This window comes from Elgaria multicarinata, chromosome 4, assembly GCF_023053635.1.
Source record: "Elgaria multicarinata webbii isolate HBS135686 ecotype San Diego chromosome 4, rElgMul1.1.pri, whole genome shotgun sequence".
NCBI classification, from domain to species: Eukaryota; Metazoa; Chordata; class Lepidosauria; order Squamata; family Anguidae; genus Elgaria; species Elgaria multicarinata.
This window is the reverse complement of record NC_086174.1, coordinates 20,169,767-20,182,453: the sequence shown is the minus strand read 5'-3', so window position 1 is coordinate 20,182,453 and position 12,687 is coordinate 20,169,767. Positions and strand designations below refer to the sequence as shown.

The following is a 12,687-nucleotide window of genomic DNA, read 5'->3' as shown; positions in this document are numbered from 1 at the left end:
TTCGTCTGTCCTGAATCTCCCACCATTCAGCTTCATTGGATGACCATGGGTTCTAGTACTATGAGAGAAGGAGAAAAACTTTCTGCTCATTCCTTCACAATTTTCATACATAGTTTTTTTTACAACTCAATCATGTCCCTCCTTACTCATCTTTTTATTAAGCTAAAAAGCCCTGAATGTTATAACCTTTCCTCACAGGGGAGTTGCTCCAGCCCCTCGATCATTTTACAATACCCTTTTTGAGGTGCAGCAAACAGAACTCCTCACAGTATTCCAAAGGAGGTCGTACCATAAACTTGTATTGGAAGTTTTATTTTTGATTCCTTTCCTAATTATGCCTAACATGGAATTTGCTTTTTTCACAGCAGCTGGCTACTGGAGCCATGTTTTCACAACCCCAAGATCTCTTTTGATCAGTCACCATTAGCTCAAACCCCATCAGTGTAAACATGGTCAGGATTTTTTGCTTACAAGGAGTCACATCTGCCACTTTAATGGCCAGTTTGGAGCTCTCTTTTTTTTAAAAAAAAAAACTCTTTTGCAGCTCTTTTTTTTAATCCCTTTTCATTTGAGCCACCATAAATAATTTGGCGTCATTAGCAAACCTGGCCACCTCACTGCTCGCCCCTAATTCCAGATCATTTATGAACAACAAGTTTAAAAGCTTAATAGCTTGCCCACTATGATATATCGATTAGAAAGAGGAAAAGTACAGTGATTAAATGAAGTGGCAATAATACAAAATTAAGTCAAAATAAACGGAAAGCAGAACCTGCCACATATTAAACACTACCAAACAAATGAATGCACTGACAGGAAGATGTAAACTGATTCTCAGATGAAGAAGTTCTCACTAAAACTTGTAGCTTTCTTTTTTGGAGCACTAATTCACCAAGATTACACAAATCAGAACACCCTTCCCTTGCTCACAAGTTCTATGACTTGGGGGAAAAGGACAAAAGGCATCTGGGGAAGGCAACAAAGAAGAGGATGATGTGGGATTATATTTAGGGTTTAAATGTATTTTGCAGGTGGTTAGTGAAAAGGAAAGTAACACAGAGTGACTGTGCTGACAGAAAGCACCTCATATAACGAATATTTGAGCTTTGCCTTCTAGCGATATAAGTAGAGACACCAAATGTCGAAGTGGGCTAGGAGGCCTATCTTATATCTTTGTAGAAAGGTGGTGAATGGTTTTGCCGCCTTAGGGGGAAAGTGAGTGCTGTTGCGCTGCAGGGCACGGAACAGTTCCTATTTATTGTCAAGGGAAGGTCACAGTGCCTTTGTGTTAGGAGGAGAGTGCAGTGGTTGTAGTGCATTTTCAAGAAGAAAAGATACTCCTGGAGAGTGGGAAAATAACCTGCATGGTGTGTAGATGCAATAGGAGGAATTTCTAGAAGGGTAGCTGTGTTAGTCTGTTGCAGCAAAAATAACAAAGAGAGTTTTGTGGCACCTTAAAGACTAACACAAATTTATTGTGGCATTTATTGTGTGAACACTGCTGACTTCATCAGATGCATGAAGGATTAACCTCACACTGGCAGATTTATATACACACAGGGATTGGTTAGGGAGAGGGGAGATGTAAACTGTGTTGTCAGAAGGAATTGAAATGCAGTAAGTACAGGAAGTGCTGGTTACTTAACAGTTGCCATTCACAAAAGATCGTTGGGTGATAATACAGACATCATTGCAATGGTGAGCTGATTAACATATGTAGTGTGATTTAAAACAAAAACAAATAAACACCTTTGCTTTTGATCAAACCACAGGAAACAGTATTGACTTGTTCTTCAGTGATTTCATGTTGATATCTGTCTTTGAAATTACTTTGTTCAAGGATGGCCACCTTAAGGTCATTGACAGATTGTTCTGGGAGGTTGAACCGCAGGGCCATTCCTGATGTCAGATTTGTATCCAGTTATTCTTTTGTGTAGAGACTGACCTGTTTGCCCTAAGTAGAATGCATTAGGGCATTGCTAATTATTAACAACGAATGGCACTTGCATTTTTTAGGGGAAAACACACATCTAAAATAGATGTATATTAGAGACGTGCCTGTGGTTCTTTTGAATAGGATGAATGGGGTGTGGAGACACCGTAACTAAGCGCTATCATGTGGTGAATAGATGACTGGTGTATGTAGAGGATAGAAAACACTGCAGAACACGTCAAGCATGGGAGGATAAGAGAGAACAATGTGCAATATGTGAGGATAAGGAGAAATGGGTCTAGAGCGCTAGGTTCTGCACACTAAGTAAATGGGCTGTGCACACTGTCCATCAACAGAGAAGTTGTACATTGCAGATTCACCATGCACTCTAGTTGTGTGATGCGTGTGGTAGATGAATTGAAGAGATGGTAGATGACCATATGCTGGAAGAATCACGGCTAGTTTAGGGAATGCAGTAAGCATTCTCCCATGCCATGGTCACTGGGCAATGCACCCCAGCACTCAGACACTATGCAAATTCCTAATGAATTGTGCCTTTCCTCTCCTTTTATTATGACCATGGGAGAAAGAGGAGTAGAAACGTGCCAGAGTGTTATGGGCAGCACTGCATGAGGGCGTCCAGACAATGCCCAGAAGTGACAGGCGTGCAGTGACAATACAACGCAAAATGGAAGAGGTGAGACCAGACAATGAAGTGGCAATGCAATGTTAAGCGATTTCATGTGCTAAGTAACTGACTTTGCATGCAGGTAGCATCGAGGCGTGTATGTGCGTGTGACGAAGGAATATTTATGTGCATGCTCACACACACGCATGGTGGCTGTGAACTGGGGTGGGTGAAAGAACAGGTGCACAAAGTACCTGCATTGAGAGGTGACTGCTGTCTTGACTCTGCATGGAGGTCTCCGGATGGGATGCACAGGGAGTCGAGTGGGGAATGACAGCCTTGGGGAATGGCTGTGATTTGAGGGAGGGCATGAATGAGAGAAAGTACTACAACCCCCGTGCCCTGGAGAAATGAAGCGGTGGAGGGCACAGTGATCCTATCATGTGCGTTATCTGGGCACATCGCAGTCCGCCGGCACGCGTGGGCGGGGAAGGCGGCGCGTTTGGTGGCGGTGGTGGGAAACGGAGAACGCCAAGTGCCGCCGCCGGAGCCCCTTACCTCTCTCCACCAGGCTGTCCAGGTCCCCGTCGACCCCCAGGAAGTAGCATTTCCTCCAGAGGCCGGCGTAGCTGGCGAAGAGCGGCCGACCGCAGCGGGACTGCAGCAGCCCGAGCCCCAAGAGGGCTCGCCAGTTCTCCAGCAGCAGCAAGTCCCCGGCGGGGAGAGGCGGCACCGCCGCCGCCGCGCCGCCCACGCCGCCGCCGCCGCCGCGAGGGAGCCGCTGCTTGGCGTCTCGCAAGGGCAAGTGCGGCAGCGGCAGCAGGCGGCGGCGCGGCTCGGGCGAGTGGGCGCTGCCGGCGCGCTCGTCGCAGCTTTGCCGGTGGCGCCGGGGGTCGGTCTCGTACCAGTGGTCGGTGAAGATGGCCGTGACCAGCAGCGCCAAGGAGCAGAGGCTGAGGCACAGGCTGAGCGCGCCCACCAGCGCCCGCCCGCCGCCCATGGCTGGCTCCGGGGGCGCCCTCGCCCGGCACGCGGCGGCCCCGTCAGCGGACGCCCCTCCCGCCGTCAGAGCCGCCGCGCATCGTGGTGGCACGAGTGGCGGCGGCGGAGGAGGAGGAGGAGGAGGCCGCGAAGGAGCATCCCCGGCGCACGCCCGCTCCCTCCCTCGCACAGCCGAGCCGCGGACTGGGCAGGCGGAGGCAGGCGTCCGTCCGTCCGTGCGTCCCGCGCTCCTTGTCCACTCCCCACGGGCGGGCCGCGCCACACAAAGGACAGCTCGGGTACTTGCAGCACCTCTCGACCGACGCCAGGGGGAGCAGAGCGGCCGCCCCGGCTGGACTGCGCCACGGCGCAAGCGAGCGCGCAAAAAGGACGCCGCGGATGGGGACGGGAGGGAGAGAGAAGGAAAGCTGCGCAACTTTGTGCGCCGGGCCGGAAGGGCCTTCCACGTTGCTGCGCCCCAAAGGCCTGGTCCTAGCTGGCGCCACCGGAGGCTGATGGCTTCGATTTCAGTGGGGCTGTAAATCTATTCTGGGTTGCAGTCAGAACCTGCCAGAACTCGAATGCAGCTCTCCAAGGCTCTGAACCGATTTCGGGGCTAGGGTCCAAAACCTTGGATAGCTTCTTTAGAGTTCTGCGTGCTTCTGAGTGAACCCAGAATAGATGCACAGCCCCACCGAAATCGGAGCCACCAGCCTCCGCTGGACAGCACGTTTACTCAAAAGGAAGCCAAAGAGCCTTACTCTCGGGTAACTTATGAAAGATCAGATTGCAGGCTTTGTTCCTTAGACTTTGCCTAGGAGGTGCAACATGTTAAAGATATGTGTGGAGACACCTTGTGGAAGAAGAGGGCTTATTTGAACATGTGCAGAGTGTCATTTATTTATTTAAATTTCTAAATGGCCCTTCACCCACCGCATCCCAAGGCAGTGTACAAGACAACATCAAGAACAAATAATAAATCTAATATAAAGAGCATATAATTACACACTAAAAAGCAAATTTGACAAGAACAGCAACTCTTCAACCTGAAAACCAAGCAACAATCAATTCATTATAAAATAACTTAAATTTTAATCATCACTGCTTATACCCCACCTTCCTTCCTTCCTAAGGAACCCAAAGTGACATATATAATCCTCACAACAATAACCCTGTGAGGTAAGTTAGGTTGAGAGTTTGTGACTGGCCCAAAGTCACCCCATGGGCTTCCATTGCGGAGTAGGGACTAGAACCCGGTCCTTCTGACTCCCAATCCAACACTCTAGCCACTACACCACCCTGGCTCTCCTAATTTTAAAAAAACAACGTAATACATGATGAGCATGTCCCTTTAAGAATTCCAAGTCCCACAGGTATCGGTATTGGGACCAATTCTTTTCAACTTGTTCATAAATGATCTGGAATTAGGAGGGAGCAGTGAAGTGGCCAAGTTTGCTGACGACACCAAATTATTTAAGGTTATTAAAACACAAAGGGATTGTGAAGAACTCCAAAGGGATCTCTCCAAGCTGGGAGAGTGGCCATCCAAATGGCAGGTGTGGTTCAATGTAAGCAAGTGTAAGGTGATGCAAGTTGGGACAAAAAAAACCCAACTTTAAGTATACCCTAATGGGATCTGAACTGGCGGTGACCAAACAAGAACCAGATCTTGGGATCGTGGTGGACAGACAGTTCGATGAAAATGTCCACCCAGTGTGCAACTGCTGTAAGGAAGGCAAACTCCATGTTAGGCATTATAAGAAAAAGAATTGAGAATAAAATGGCCAGTATTATACTGCCTTTATACAAATCTATAGTGCTACCACACTTAGAGTACTGTGTACAGTTCTGGTCACCACACCTAAAAAAGAATATTATAGAGCTGGGAAAAGTGCAAAAAAAAGGGCAACAAAAATGATTAAGGGGCTGGAACATCTCCCCTATGAGGGAAGGTTTCATTAACTGGGATTGTATAGCTTGGAAAAAAGGAGGCTAAGGGGAGACATGATAGAGGTGTACAAAATTATGCATGGTGTGTGGAAAATGTGGATAGGGAGACATTTTTCTCCCTCTCTCAAAATACCAAAACCTGGGGTCATGCCATGAAGCTGATTGGTGGGAGATCCAGGACAAATAAAAGGAAGTACACAGCACATAGTTAAATTATGGAACTCACTACCACAAGATGTAGTAATGGCCACCAATTTGGATGGCTTTAAAAGGGGGTTGGATAAATTCCTGGTCTGGTATCTCCAAGAGTAAGCGGACAGGCAGGATGTGAGACTCCCAAGGCCCCAGCTGTCTCAGCTGCTCCCACTGCAGGAGGCAACTTAGCCCCCCATTCATCTGGCTAAACCAAGCACAGTGGGCATCTCCCTCCCTACTGGCAGCTAAGAACAGCTTCACTTGGAGTTGCAGAGTTCACAGCTTCAGAGAAGTTGTCCTCCTGATTTCAGTTCCCTATTTATCTCTAGAGATTTTTTTCAGTCACCCCCAACGTTGTTTGTTTTGTTTTGTTCCTGTTATGAAGACTTAGAAGGCCCAACCGTCACTCTTAGCTTTTCTCTGGTGTCTTGGCTATGACAGGCCATACACAGAGTTTACTATTTTTGAAACAAAATGCTGGCAGTACTAGCAGACAGGTCTTTTTTTAAATCCTCCCCTGCCCCCAAATGGCAAACCTCTGGCGCTGGAATCACGTCTAGAATTAATTGCATTCCCCCAGCGGGAAGTACTTCCATCAGATTATCATAGTTCCTGACAGGGGCAGGTCATATACAAAGATAAAATATACCACACACACATATACACAAGTGTGGCGCTTGCACACATTCCACAAGGGAAATTTCTTTTCACCCGTTCTATGACCTCTTTGGAGAAGGGAGGACTCCACTTCCCTTTGGCCCAAAAGCAAACTCTGTGGGAAGGGATTTAGGGATCTGAGATGCTGTGCCCAATTTCACACTCTTCCCCCCATGGGGGTGGGAGAGGATAAGGAAGGACTCAGTCAGAAGAATCCCTGGGCCGGCCTTCTCTGTCACGGCACCCACCTTCTAGAAAACCTTCCTGCAGTTTGGCAGGCAGAAAATCTTTTAGACGTTGCCTGAAAATGCACCTGTTCACCTAGGCTTTCCCTGGGCTGTAAGGAAGTTAATCATGCCACTCCACATTGCTGCTCCTTGAATTGTTTTAATTGTAGGTGTTTCAATTCTGTGCTTTTAATGTTGCATTTTTAACATTGTGTTTTCAATATTGGATTTAAATGTATTTATTGTGAACTGCTGTGGGATTTTATTATATCCAGTGGTATACAAATGTCACAAATAAATAAAATAAAAAATAAATAGAAGGATTTGCTGCTCTCTGTTTTTCCTATGGGAAGTTAACTGTGTTTGCTTTTCTTTCTGCTTCTCTATGCACAGGAGGGAAAACCATGCCTTACTGTGGCTTTTGTCCTTCACAGGCGACCACATAATTTGTTCCCTTCTCAGAAAAGCCCCATTGTGTTTTAATGAGACAGCACCATCTAGTGGTAGAGAGATCCCATGATATCTGAATAATACCACATTATCTGTGGGGGGTTTTTAATGCATTATTTCCAGTGTGGGAGATTTCCTGGCTGTTGACGACATTGTGTGATGGTCCCGCAAGCTTCCATGAGAAGCCAATCATGAGGGTGTTTTTAATCACTCATTTAGAGAAGTTCTTAGCCAACACAATTCAAATTCCTCCCTCCCCTACCCCTACCATTACCTGACTCTAGTCAGGGACAGTGCCTGTATGCTGCTCTCTACAGCCAGGGATTTTCTCCAGTGGCAGAGGCAATCCTGCATGCCCCAGTACTCAGCAGAGAAAGCTAGGGGTATTTAGAGGCATGCTGAAAGGTTCTTCCAAAACTCATGCTTTTTGTGGCATACTTCAGTTGTACACACCTATAGGCAGTGGAGGCTAGTGGCTCCTATTTCAGAGGGTCAGTGAATCCACTCTGGGTTCAGTCAGAACGCTAAAGCAGCCATCCACAGTGCTGAAGCTATTTGAGAGATAGGGTTCAGTACTTTGGATAATCACTCCTTTAGAGTTCTGACTGAAACCCAAAGCAGAAACCCCACACAAAGCTTTATCCCACGTACCTGTTTCCCTCGGATTATCCCCGTAGCACTAAGCTTTCATGGTTGTTGTTGTTTTTGCTACCGGGCGACAGCAATCCGTTGCATACCAGGAAGTGAATTTAAGGGGGGAAATGTAAAAAATCATTTAAAAAATCAACGGATGACCCAATTCAATTCAAATTTGGTATGCTTAAAGCTCTCCCTAATATCTATTACTGTGCCAATTTTGGTGTCTTTATCTTTAAAGCTTATGCAGATGTAAGCATTTTTTAAAAATCCTGCTCCCGCACCCCAGCGGCGGCTCGGAAGATACGCTCAAAATGTAGGGGCTAAATATGGCGAATCTTTTTGCTTTATTGCACAGTTAAGGCCGGATGCAAAAAGCCTTGTGTGGCGCAGAGTGGTAAAGCAGCAGTTTCTGCAGCTGAAACTCTCCCCACGTCCTGAGTTCGATCCCAGCGGAAGCTGGTTTCAGGCAGCCGGCTTGGGTCGACTCAGCCTTCCATCCTCCCGAGGTCAGTAAAATGAGTATCCAGTTAGCTGGGGGAAAGGTAATAACGGCCGGGGAAGGCAACAGCAAACCACCCCGCTATAAGGCCTGCCAAGAAAATGTCAGCAAAAGCTGGCATCCCTCCAAGAGTCAGTAATGACTCAGTGCTTGCATGAGAGGTTCCTTTCCTTTCCTAAGGCAGGATGCATGGGAGTACTTCACAATCAAAGCAAATTATAAGGTGGAAAACTTCTGAGTCCTTTGCATGCAATTTGCAGTGATTGCACAGTATAATGCTGGTGTGATAAAGCTCTAAAATAGGAGCCACCAACCTCCACTGCCTGTAGGTAGTCACTCCAACTTTTCCCCTCTGTTTGCATGCCCAGCACACCCTCCTTCTAGAGACAACCTTTATTAATAAGTGATGGTTGCCTTTATTTATTTATTACATTTTTATACTTCCCATCATCCTTGTCTCCCCAATTGTTTGCCTTAAGAACAAAGAAGGAGGAGAGCTTTCTCTGCTGTGGCACCCCAGCTGTGGAATGAGCTCCCCAGAGAGGTTTGCCTGGCGCCTACACTGTATTCCTTCCGTCGCCAGCTGAAGACCTTTTTATTTTCTCAGTGTTTTAACACCTAATTTAACTTAAATTTAAACTTTGCTGTTTTAATTCTGTATTTTAATCTATATCAATTTCTGCTGTGTGGTTTTATCCTGGTTGTGCTTTTTATATTGTATTTTGTATTTTGTTTTTAGACTGTTAGTTGTTTTGTTGTGCTTTTCATGGTTTTAATTTTTGTGAACTGCCCAGAGTGCTTCAGCTATTGGGCGGTATAAAAATGTAATAAATAAATAAATAAATAAATAAAAGCCTGTGAAAGCACCTATGGGGAAGCCTTCAACCCTATTCCCTCCAGACTTTCCTTTTGACTCCAGGTTGCCAGCTTTGGTGGTAGGTAGATACTACTTGGCCTATCACACAGCACTCCAAATGGCCCATGGTTAGTTGTTGCTTACCAGGGCAGGGTGTACTACAGTCATCCATCCATCATGTTAGTCACTACTATTTTCATTCAATAGATTTAACTGGTTTCCCTTCTCCTTGGCATGAACAAGGCTGTTCTGTTTATTGAAATTGACACCAAGGAGCCACACTGGGATGACATTACAACAAGTAGCAAATACTTCCCCTGAGGCTACCATCAGCACTATCTCAGTTTATCTGTTAGCCATCAGAGCCCATGGAGTCAGGATTCGGAGTAAATAGTCCTCAGGCTGTGCATCGCTTTGGGTCTGGTTCCTGAACCATGGTGGGCCAATCTGGCCTGATTCTGTCTGAATCCAGGGCAGGACTGGATCAGGCCGAAGCTGTCCAATCCAAGACAATGCCAAGCTGCTACCCCTGCCCACCTGTGGAACTTACCTGACCTGCTCACGCCTAGTAGTCATCCATCCTCTGTGAAAGCCACCATTTTTAAAGAAGATGGGGGCTCTGTCTTTTCCTAGATATAATGTTCCAAACTTTGGCGGCCATAGAGGAACTACAGCGGCCATACAGACAGCAAAGCTGAACTTTGATGAGGAGTCCAATGGAGTTCCAGTCAGCCTTGCACCCGGCATACTGCAACATCCAATTTGCTTTGGATGTCCAGATCTCGCTTCGGATCTGGACATCCGAGGTGGGTTCGCCCACCACTGAATTGGGCCAAGGCAGATCAGGCCTGATTTGGAAGCTCCGAATCGGCCTCCAAAGCCGGTTGGGTGGTTCCCTGCACAGTCCTACCTTTCAGCCAATCTTCTCCAGCCTGATGCCTTCCAAATATGTTGCAATGCAACTCCCATCATGGCCAATCCAATGTATCTGCAAGCCACCAGGTGGGGAAGGCTGCTTTAAGCCATGCAGTGTGTGGAATCCAACTTTTTTTTTTAAAAAAATGCTAATTTTCATCAACTTGCAATTTCATCTAATTGCCAGACTTTTAGTTCATGTCTTTCTGTAACTCAAGTTTCCCTGCTTTCAGAGGCAGGTCTGTCCTCTATCCTCTCTCTGCTGTTTGCTATTTTGCAATAGAGCCTCCGCCCTTGGCTGGTAGGTGTAACCAGGACACAGAAACAATAAAAGATAGTAGCATATAACACAAATAGAATTACTTTGTGGATGATGTGTCTTTGAATGCCAAGAACACTCTGATGTCTTTCCTGGACATAAGGAATTAAATAACCATGTATGGCAAAGTCTCTGGTAATAAACATAATTGTAAAAAAATGAAATGCTAAAGATATTAGTGATGGAGGAGGTTTTAAAAAATGACTATCTAGATTACCATTCTTGTCTCAAATTATTCCACAATGCTTACTTGGGAGAATCTTGATTTATGGCAAAACTTAATTCACATGGAATAAGCGCATCACAGAACTACAGAAGACGAAAGGTAGATAGTAGTGAGGAACAACTCAAAATCCATTTACTGTATATCACACTATGGCCCACAAGCATTCATGGTCACTGTCCACTTCATCAGATCCATGAAGTGTTAACCTCAAATCTGCAGATTTATATACACATGCTGGGAGTGGGGATGGGAAGATGTAAACTGTGTCGTCAGAACTGAAATGCAGAAAGTACAGACAGTGATAATTACCTTAATAATGGCAACTATTTTGTTATCGCCCACCAAAACGTTGTCGGTGATAACACAGACATCATTGCAATGGCAAGCTGATTAAATATGTGTTGTGATTATAAAAAACCACAAACTGTACCTATTCAAGCCATTGGAAATAATAGTTGAATTTCCTGATGAATTGTACTTCAGCAATTTCACATTGGTATCTGTCTTTGGAATTCTTTGTTCAATAATGAAACGCCTTAACATTCCTTGAAGAGCTCAAACACCCCAAACATCCACCATCTGGCAACTCAGGACAGTCACTAAGAATGAATGTGACATCAGGACTGAGAAATGTTCAGAAACCAGTGGGGAACATTTCATCCAGGACATTGTCAGGGACCTTAAGGCAGAGGTCTCCAAAGCTTTTGGGCCTGTGGGCATATTTGGAATTCTGAAAAAGTGCCTTGGGCACCACTAGAAATTGGCTGCTGTGGGAGGGAAGCAGCAAACACAAAAATGTTAGGAGTGCCTCCCTTATCTCTTTCTGTGTGTGCATGAATGTGCATGCCATGTGTGGGCTACCCATTCTGGTCCCCCCCCCCACTTCTTAGCTCTTTTCTCTCATTCCTTCTCTCTCTCTGGTTCCTCTTTCTTACTCTCCTTCTCTCTCTCTCTTTTGAATTCTTCCTCTTCCTTTCTCTCTCTCTTTCGCTGGCTGTTTTTTCTTTCCTTTTCTCTCTCTCTTTCATTTCTTTGTCACTTTTTCTGTCTTTCTGGCTGCTCTTCTTTCCTTCCTTTCTATCTCTGACTCCTCTGTCTCTCTCTCTCTGGTTCTTCTCTGTCTCTGTCTCTCTCCCCTCCCTTTTGGTTCCTCTTTCTTCCCATTCCCCCCTCTTTCTATTTCTCTATCTCTCTGGACCCCCTTTCCCCTCCTCCCTTTCTCTGTTCTTCTTTCTTTTTCTGGTCTCTCTCTCTCTCTCTCTCTCTCTGAATAGAGCAATTTCTTCATTCATTTGCATGGGTGAAATAAAGCGCCCACCCTGCCGAAAACTGGCTGAAGGGGAGGCCAGGTCCAGTGAAGGACCCTGCTGCCCCAAAGAGGGTGGACCTCTCTCTCTCTCTCTCTCTCTCGCCGTTTTTTTGTTTTTGATTTTGGGTAGGGCTCTTTCCCCCATTCTCTATACAAGCCTATGGGGCGATTCCTTAAAGACTTGTATAGAGAGCAACCTTCCCCTGCCGAAAATCGGCTGGAGGAGGGACTGAACTCAGCACCACCAAGGATCCTGCTGCCCCAAGGAGGCTCCAAGGTCCAGATGGCGAACCTCCACGGGCCGGATCAGCTTAATAGGCCAGACGTTCCTCACCCTTTCTATACAGTACAGTATGCACACATAGCCGGGGTAATTCCCATTAAACCTTATCTGAACTCTAACCTTCAATTTGAATAGAAATGCATAGAATCGCATGGTAAACATCTTTATTATATCCTTTTAAGACGCCTTAAAGATTTAATTGAAGGAAAGCCAGGATATAAATTTGCTAAATAAATAAATGAAAACCGTATGTATGTTTAGAGAGAAAAGTCTTACATCTCCCAGCATTCTCCAGTCAGCATGCTGGGAATTGCAGTACTTTTTTCTCACTGTCTAGACATGCCTAGGATTGCGCCCTCAAACTCCTTCTTATTCTGAATTTGCTGCGCCTTCTAATCTAAAACCGTGTGTAGACCGAGCAGATAGACGTTGCGGTTTATGCTATCAATCAACGAGGCCAGGAGGGCTTTGTGCTCTTGGCGTGCTAGGCGCTAAGCCGTGGAGTCGAGGCCGCGCCTCCGGCCCGCGCTCAGGCTCGCTCTGTGGCGCCCCGCCCCTTTCGAGCGTTCGACGATGCCGCACGTGAGCCCGACAGCCCGACCTCACGCTGGCGCCTAGGC

General features: G+C 46.2%; 1 protein-coding gene across 1 annotated transcript in view; it reads right to left on the bottom strand.

The window, feature by feature from the left end:
• Positions 1-10,483: 10,483 nt before the first annotated feature.
• Positions 10,484-12,687, bottom strand: part of EIF4A3 (eukaryotic translation initiation factor 4A3) — a 428,365-nt gene continuing 426,161 nt past the window's right edge. Inside the window, exon 13 of the transcript XR_010025358.1 lies at positions 10,484-10,494. The gene's annotated coding sequence lies outside the window, so the exon portion shown is untranslated. The remainder of the gene's footprint in view (positions 10,495-12,687) is intronic.